This window comes from Apium graveolens, chromosome 4 (genome assembly GCF_009905375.1).
Source record: "Apium graveolens cultivar Ventura chromosome 4, ASM990537v1, whole genome shotgun sequence".
NCBI lineage: Eukaryota > Viridiplantae > Streptophyta > Magnoliopsida > Apiales > Apiaceae > Apium > Apium graveolens.
The window spans coordinates 301847043-301856175 of NC_133650.1; positions in this window are offsets into that span (position 1 = coordinate 301847043).

The following is a 9133-nucleotide window of genomic DNA, read 5'->3' on the forward strand; positions in this document are numbered from 1 at the left end:
GCTTCACAGATTTGTCTTGTTTTTTAATTGGACCAAACACCTTTTCAATTTTCTCATCAATTTTATTTATTTGTTCTTTCAGCTTAAGTTCAACTGTTGCAATGTTGATCAAGTCAATACTGTCCAACACTGGTGGATTTGAGAAAGTAATGGCCGGAACAATTACTTTGCTGACTTGAATGTTCACATCATTTTCCCCTCACTAACTTGAACAATTGCATCCCCCCCCCCTTTTGTTATCATCAAGTAATGCAGGGGTTGGAGTTTGAGCAGCTACCAATTTTTGAAGAAGGAGTGTCTGATGGACTTGGTTGACAAGCACCTTGGTAATGGAATTCTCCACTGTTGTCAGCCTCGAGTCCAAAGAATCAATTTTGCTACTCAAGTCATAGTCCTTCCTGATTTTCTGGTGAGTGTCTTTCATTGTTGATTTAAGAAGTTTATACTCCATTCTGTCATTGATATCCTTCTCGACTTGCTCAATGTTGGTCTTGATGTTATCCACATCTTGACTCTGTTTGAGAGATTGAATCTTGTACAGTTGTATAGATTCGAGATGGATTGGAGAAGACATTTGGTATTGGCATCTGTGGTGGCTTGAAGAGTTGATTGAGTTTGATGGATAAGCTTGAATAGAGTAGATTTAAAATGATGATCAGTGCAGTCATTGGTAAACATCCAGGCTGGAGTACTTGTGGTTGAACTAGGTCCTGCATCTCCCCTATGTTCATGTTATCATCTTCCTCATTAGAAGCATCTCCAAGAGAGCCACTAGACTCTAACTCAAGATCATCACTAGCTGTAGGTGGAAGAGAGTTGATTGTATCCTTGGCTCTTAGCATAGAAGCTATTGTGTGCACCAAGTTTAATGTCCTCTCAGCATCCTCATTGCCCTGTTCAGCTAAAATTTGATATGCTGGAACAGAATGAGTAAATGCCTCAGCATCAAAGGAGACAGAATCTAAAATAGCTTGATATTCTTGCTGATATAGTTGCTCCTTTTCTGCATCATTGGCATCCCTTAACTCACTAACAATGGGATCTTCCCATTTTATGGTACCTGCTTTTCTCTCATTATCTCTCTTTTCCTGCATCAAGGGCTCCCCTTGGCTTCCCACCCTCACACCCTCACCTTCACCATCAAAGGTGGGACTCCTCTTACTTACTTTTTCCAAGCTAGAAGAAATAGCATGCATTTGATCACTCTTTTCCTCTTCTTTTGCCTGAAAGCAACTCAACCTCTCACTTAATTCACTCCCTTCCCTCAATCCTAAAAGTGATTGAACAACCACTAAGTCATCTACACTAGTAACATGTTTGGAAATTTCAAGTTGTGTAGAGACTTCCAACTGATTAGAAACTTCCGTCGAAATAGTAGTTATGAATGTTGACGGATAATTACGGTGAAGCTTATCCGTCGAGAGACAATCACTTGTCGACGAATGAGAAATATCCATCGAGAGAGTAAAAATGATAGAATTAGGATTTGAAACTACTGTAGAATCTGTGGTGATTGATTTGAGATTATGCACAGATTTCTCAATAGTATCAGAAAGAAATGGCAAATGAGCCAACAAATCATCTATAAGATGATGCTTACTTGCTTTGGATTTTGGCTCCTCCATGAGTGTCAAAGATGGAGAATCAAGAATTGATGTGTTAATTATGTCCACATCCAGTAAGTTTATGGGACAATTATGTGTGTGAGGTGTTTCAATTGTGAGAGATTTTGGATGTGACTCCACATTTATTGGAGCCATATCAACCTGTCTTTATGATGGGGCAATGACTGAGTCTTGGACTGCAGTTGGCACTGTGTGTGCACCCTGTGACTCCCCCATAGGTTTAGATTTCTTCTTTCTTATATAAGTTTGAGGTTGGTCTGTGTTCCTTCCCCTTTTAGCTTGTGCTCTTGGTTGAGAGCTTGTTTCAATTGTCACATCCTTTTGGGAGGATGCAACTAGTAATGAGCTTATTTCCTTATTGAGCACTACAGTCTGTTGGGAGACTGCAGTATGGATGGTTTGGGTCACACAAACCTCACTCTTTTTATCCTTAGGGTTTCTTTAATTTTTACTCTGTCCCTCACCTTTCTTACAACCCTTCACACTCCCCTCTTGTTCTTTGGTAGATTTTGAAACTAGTTTCTTTTGAGAGGAACTAGAGTGGGATTTCTTTGACTTGGATTTAGAAATTTTGGATTTTGTGGCTTGGGTAGTCATCCATTTGGTCACTGTCACAGAAGCCATAGCCACAGTAGTTTGCAAAGTAATTTGAGGTTGGGAAATAGTAGAGACAAAAACATTTACCTCACTTACCCGAGGTGCCTCCATGATTGGCAAGTAATTGAGAGGTACCTCACTATAGAGATTGTTTCTTTTAAGATCAACATGAGCCCTCTTTTCTTGGACCCAACAATCAAGCTTATTTGTTGGTTTGTAAATCAAGAAGTTCTTAAACACATGATTTGCTAGCATCATAATGAACCAATCATAGTAAATATTTTTTGACCTCTTTTTAATGTCTCCTAACTTATACCCTAGTTCATACATGACAGAACTACTTAAATTAAAGTACTTATCACTTAAAAGCATGTAAAGAATGTTAACCATAGAGTATGTAATGGCATCAAAATTGCTAATCTTTCCTGAAAATGCTTTTGTAAAAAAGTCACAGAGAAAGCTCCACTCTTTTCTAAGGCCTATTCTCCTAACCTCACCTAATTTGGCAGTATTAATAGAATAACCCATAGACACAAGCATGGTGCTAACATCTACGTCTGTGTGTGGAACAAGTGTGTTATTTTCAGGAAATTTAAAGCATGCTTGAATTTCATCACAGTTAATGTAATAGTCATTACCTTTGAGAGAGAAGGCAATATTCTTATCTTTGGAGTTGTACACTGCAGTAGTCCAAGTCTCCTCCACAACTTTGCAATAGATAACCGGAGATTCAAGCATTGCATAACTTAGTTTGCAACTTCGAATGAAGTCCATCATCTTGTGATAGTCCTCAGAAGCAGCAATATTTTTGTTTACCAGTGCTACAAAGTTGTTCTTTTCATAAACAAATCCAGACTGAGACATGATTTTGACTACAAGTGTCATAGCTGTGATTGATAGTAGTTACAGAGAAAAGGGTTTTTGCTTTGGAGACGAAGAGAGTAAAATTGCTTTGAAAAAGATAAAAGTAAAATGAAAGGGGGGCTTTTATACTTTCTCAGAAATAAACAAATAAAAATTGAAAAGTACAATAAAGTACCCAATGAAAATTTCCCAAAATAGCCGCTTAAAAATGAAATAAATTATAGAAATTCTGGAGATTATTCATCGACATATACTTACATATTGTAAGTAAATTCGACGGATAAGGAATAGAATTAACAGCTATGGTTAAAGCATTTCAACGGATATAGATTAAACAGATATCCATCGAGATAAAAAGTACCCAGAAAAATATTTGATTTTCAACAGATAATGAAATTCAACGGATATTCAATTTCAACGGGTAATGAACATCCATCGAGATGTAAATTTTAACTTAGCTAAAATTTCATCTTTGCAAGACAAATTAAATTTGATTATGGCTGCATTACAAATTGCTTAGACATCAAAATCAATTTAAGAGTAATTAAGCATACCTAACTCACTTACCAACCTAGTGAAAGTTGACTCATCAAGTGGCTTGTCAAAGATGTCTGCAAGTTACTTCTCACTTGGAACAAAATGAAGTTCCATTGTACCATTCACGACATGTTCTTGAATGAAGTGGTACTTGATGTCAATGTGCTTTGTCCTTGAATGATGCACAGGATTTTCGGTAATGGCAATGACACTTGTGTTGTAATAGAAAATTGGAATCTTGTCAACATGTAGACCATAATCTAATAACTGATTTTTCATCCATGGAATCTGTGCACAACAACTACCTGCAACAATGTATTCAGCCTCAGCTGTAGAAGTAGAGACTGAATTTTGTTTCTTACTAAATCAGGACATTATCTTGTTTCCTAGAAATTGACAGGTTCATGTTGTACTTTTTCTATCAATTTTATTACATGAATAATCTGCATCTGAATAACCAATTAGATCAAAACCAGAATCTCTAGGATACCAAATGCCAAGTTTTGGTGTTCCTTTGAGATATTTAAAAATTCTCTTAATATCTACTAAATGAGATTCTCTAGGATCAGCCTAAAATCTAGCACAAAGACAAGTAGCAAACATTATATATGGCCTACTAGTTGTTAAATATAAAAGTGAGACAACCATGCCTCTATAACTTAAAATATCCAAAGACTTTTCAGTAGTGTTCAATTCAAGTTTAGTGGCAGTGGCCATGGGAGTTTTTGCAGATGTGCAATCCATTAAGTCAAACTTCTTTAAGAGATCATAAATATATTTGGTTTGACTAATAAATATTCCATCACTAACTTGCTTAACTTATAGACCAAGAAAGTAAGTTAGTTTTACCATCATGCTCATATCATACTTACTTTGCATTAATTTGGAAAACTTTTTGCAATGTTTCTCAACTGTAGAGCCAAATATAATACCATCTACATAAAACTGAACAAGTATACTAAAGCCATTAGCATTTTTAAAGAAAAAAGTTTTATCAACAGTACCTCTTGTGAAATGATTTTCTAAAAGGAACTTTGGCAAAGGGTCATACCAGGCTCTAGGTGTGTGTTCCAAACCATATAGTGCTTTTAAAAGATAGTAGACATAATCATGAAAGTTGGGGTCTTCAAAACCAGGAGGGTAAATGATATAGACTTCCTCTTCCAATTCTCCATTCGAAAATGTACTTTTAACATCCATTTGATAGACCTTGAAATTGGCATGGGCTGCATAAGCTAGAAAGATCGTGATGGCTTCAAGTCTTGAAACAGGAGCACATGTCTCATCAAAATCTATTCCTTCTTGTTGGAAATAGCCCTTAGCAACCAGTCTAGCTTTGTTCATGACTACTATGCCATTTTCATCCGTCTTGATTCTGAATACCCATTTGGTGTCAATAGGATTCTTACCTTTAGGTTTGGGTACCAACTTTCACACCTTATTCCTTTCAAATTGATTTAGCTCTTCCTGCATAACTAAAACCCAATCAGGATCCAACCAAGTTTCTTCTACCTTCTTTGGCTCTTCCTCTGACAGGAAGTTGCTATATAAACATTCTTCTTGATTTGCTTTCCTAGTTTGAACTCTTGAAGATGCATCACCAATAATTAGTTTAAATGGGTGATCTCTAGTCCATTTCCTTTGTTGTGGTAGATTAGCTCTAGATGAAGAGGCCTCAAAGTTGTCTTGATGTGTGACTGAGTTTTGATTAGAAGAAACTCCCCTGAGTTTGTGGATCTTTGACTTAAAGTTGGGGTCTTTTCTATGTGTGATCTACATTGACTTTCAAAACCTATTGATGGCTCAACGGATGTTAAATTTTGCCTTTTGACGGATGATGTAGTTTGTCTCTCAACAGATGATGCACCTTGTCTTTTGACGGATGAAGAATTCTGTGCTCCATTTGTTGCTGACTTTTTTGCATTATCCTTAGAGATTATTTCTTGATCACTCTCATCATCACTATCATAACTGTTCATCTCAACATTGTCAAATTTGAGGCTTTCATGGAAATCTCCATCTTACAGTCCTTTAATCTTATTATCATCAAACACAACATGTAAAGATTCTATAACAATGTTGGTTCTTAGATTGAAGACTCTGTATGCTTTTCCAACTATATACCCAACAAAAATACCTTCATCTGCTTTGGCATCAAACTTTCCATGCTGCTCATTTTAATTCCTTAGAATATAGCATTTGCAACCAAAGACATGAACAAAGTTTAGTGTTGGCCTCCTGTTCTTGAATAATTGATTGGAAGTCATGCATTTTGCTTGATTGACCAAAGAAATATTCTGAGTGTAGCATGCAGTATTTACAGCTTCTGCCCAAAAGTAAGTTGGTAACTTTGATTCTTCTAGCATTGTCCTTGTAGCTTCAATAAGAGATATGTTATTTCTTTCCACCACTCCATTTTTTTGTGGAGTCCTTGCTGCTGAAAACACATGAATGATCCCATTTTCTTCACAAATAACCTCATAAAAGAATTCTTGAACTCAGTTCCATTGTCACTCCTGATTCTTCTAACTTTGAGATCAAGATGATTGTTGACTTGCCTTATATGATTGATAATGATTTCACTAGATTCATTTTTAGATTTAAGAAAATATATCCAAGTGAACTTTTAGAAATCATCAACAATCACTAGGTAGTATCTTTTCTTTGAGATTGACAACACATTGACTGGTCCAACCAAATCCATATGCAGAAGTTGTAGTGGTTCTTCAATTATAGATTCAAGCTTCTTTTTGAATGATGCCTTGATTTGTTTTCCTTTCTCACAGGCATCACACAGTCCATCCTTTGTGAACTCAACTTGAGGAATGCCTCTTACAAGATCTTTCCTGAATAGTTCATTCATAGTCTTGAAGTTTAGATGGGACAGTTTCTTGTGCCACAACCAACTTTCATCTTGACTTGCTTTGCTGAAAAGACAAGTAATAGAATTTGCACTTGATGAGTTGAAATCAGCTAGATACACATTTCCTTTCCTCACTCCAGTGAGAACCACTTTGTTGTTCTTTTTGTTTGTAACAAAACGGGCTTCTGAATTGAATGTTACTGAGTTACACTTATCACAAAGCTGGCTGACACTCAAAAGATTATGTTTGAGTCCATGCATTAGAGCAACTTCTTCAATAATGATATTATCTTTAAAAATAAAGCCATATCCCATAGTATATCCTTTGCTGTCATCTCCAAAAGTAATACTTGGATCAACTCTCTCCTTGAATTCTGTGAGCAGGGTAAAATTTCCATTCATGTATAGCCAAGTTTCATTGTATATCAGATTGGTGTTAATATGATAATAGAGCAGTGATGGGAAGCTGGTCAGTTGTTGTTGTATTGAGGAGCTACGCTATGGTATTCGGTTTCTTTATATTTAGTTCCCTGAACTGTCATTGATTCTGCTACTGTCATTGTTGCTGTGATTGCTAGAGCTGTTAATCTAGATTCCTTTTATAAGTGGACCCCGATATTAAGGACTTGGGTACTGTGATTGGGCAGCATTTTCCTGATATAGGTGCACCATTTAAACGGTGATACCTTATGTCAAACATTTTGTTATATTTTGAATAAAACTCATTTATATATTCCAGGAAGATGCCACCTAATAAAGTTACCCAATCTAAAGAAAATAGTAGTAGTTTTGCAGAGGGTCCAATCATAAATGAAACTCTAAAATTGTTGCGCCAGCAGTAGCAACAACAGTTGCAGCTAGTCCAATAGGTTCAGTGGTGGTAACTACTGTTGCAGTGGTAACTACTGTTGCAACAGCAACAACAAGGAGTGAATCAAAGTACTAGTATTAAATCTTTCCAGAGTGCAGAAGGAGAAGGCTCTGTTTCATGGGCTAGGTTTACTGAGTTGTTTTGGGAAGGGTATTTCCCAGATTGTGTGCGGAGTCAAATGGAAATCGAGTTTGTAGAACTAAAACAGGGTGAAAGAAGTGTGTTGGAATTTAAGGCCAAGTTTACAGAATTGCCCGATTAATTCCTGAGTATGTAAGTACGGAGAGTCAGAAGGTAAGAAGGTTCCAACAAGGGTTGAGGCCGTCACAGTTCAGGCCACCCTAGTAATAGAAGGTGACTAGAAGTTAACTGTTAGGGACGAAAGTGATAAGAAAGTAAATCGGAAAGTGTTAAGGATAAAGCAAACCAAGGAGAATCCATGTAAGGATTTGAGAATTGGCTTGGCTGGAACATGAGTAAGAGATTCCGGAGGTAAAGTTTATTTCAGGATAGATCTAGTGTTACTGCAGTTGCTTCCACTCCAGCTCAGTCATTCGAGTCAGCAGTGGATTGCAAGATTCTGTGACAGGATACACAGTGGTTCGTGCTGAAAGAATGTGCAATATTTCAAGCGTGGATATAAAAGTTCTTCCAATTATGCTGGGAAAGAAGTAATATGCTAAGAATATAAGGTAGATCCACCATGTGTAAAGATACGAAGAAGAGAAAGTTGGAGTAATAAATAAATGCCCTGGAGTCTCTAGAGGTCAGTGGAACGAAATAATTAGTGCGATGATTGTGAAAGTAATTGGAAGGGAAGTGAGTATACTAGATAGAGACCCCTGAGATTGCACCAGTAATGTTGCTGGAAAGAGGAATGAAAATTATGAGAGTGTGTACTAATTATTGGGAATTTAGCGAAATGATAAATAAGAATAGGTAACCTCTGTAAACAATTGGTTACTTATGGGACCTAATTCAAGGAGTGTGTGATTTCTACGAGATTGACTTAAGATCCAGCCTGAGGATATATCAAAGATTGTGATTAGGATGAGTTATAAGCCTTGCAAGTTCTGGTGATATTATGCGAAGTAATAAGTACATCATTTATCTATAAGGAATCAAGGAACATGGTGTATAAGGAATATTTGGATGGTATGATGGTATTTATTGATAACATCCTCGCCCATCTAAGGGCTAAGGAAGGTCAAGTTGAAAGCCTAAAGAAGTGTCTATGAAAGGTTGAGAAGTAGGAATTGTATACTAAGCTTCAAAAGTATGAGAACTTGATTAAAATTGAATATGAGCCATGGTTGTTTAAGTGACTACCTACCAGGAAGGGTCCATTCAGGGATAGATGTCTTGAGTAGAAAAGAAAATTGAATATTATTAAGATCATTAGAGAGTTGACAGAAGAATGGAAGAAGTGAGAAATTGAAGATTCAAGTACCTGGAGATAGTGGAGAGTAGTTGTATGAGATCACTTTTCAGTCAGAAGGAATGGAAGGAATCAAGAAGTGTTAAGAAGAAGTTATGAATCAAGAATTTGAAACTGTGGGAATTGAAGTTGAGTATCTAAAGGTGGTGAGAAGTTAGTATATAAGATTATTTCCCAACCTTAACTGATGGAAATGAGTAAGAAGTGATCGGATGTTGGAAGTTAAATTGAAAATCAGTATTACCTATCACCCTTAGACAGAGGGTCAAAGTAAGAAGATGATTCAGACAACATAAGATATGTGGAGAGTATATATATGATGGGTTTAAAAAGTGAAC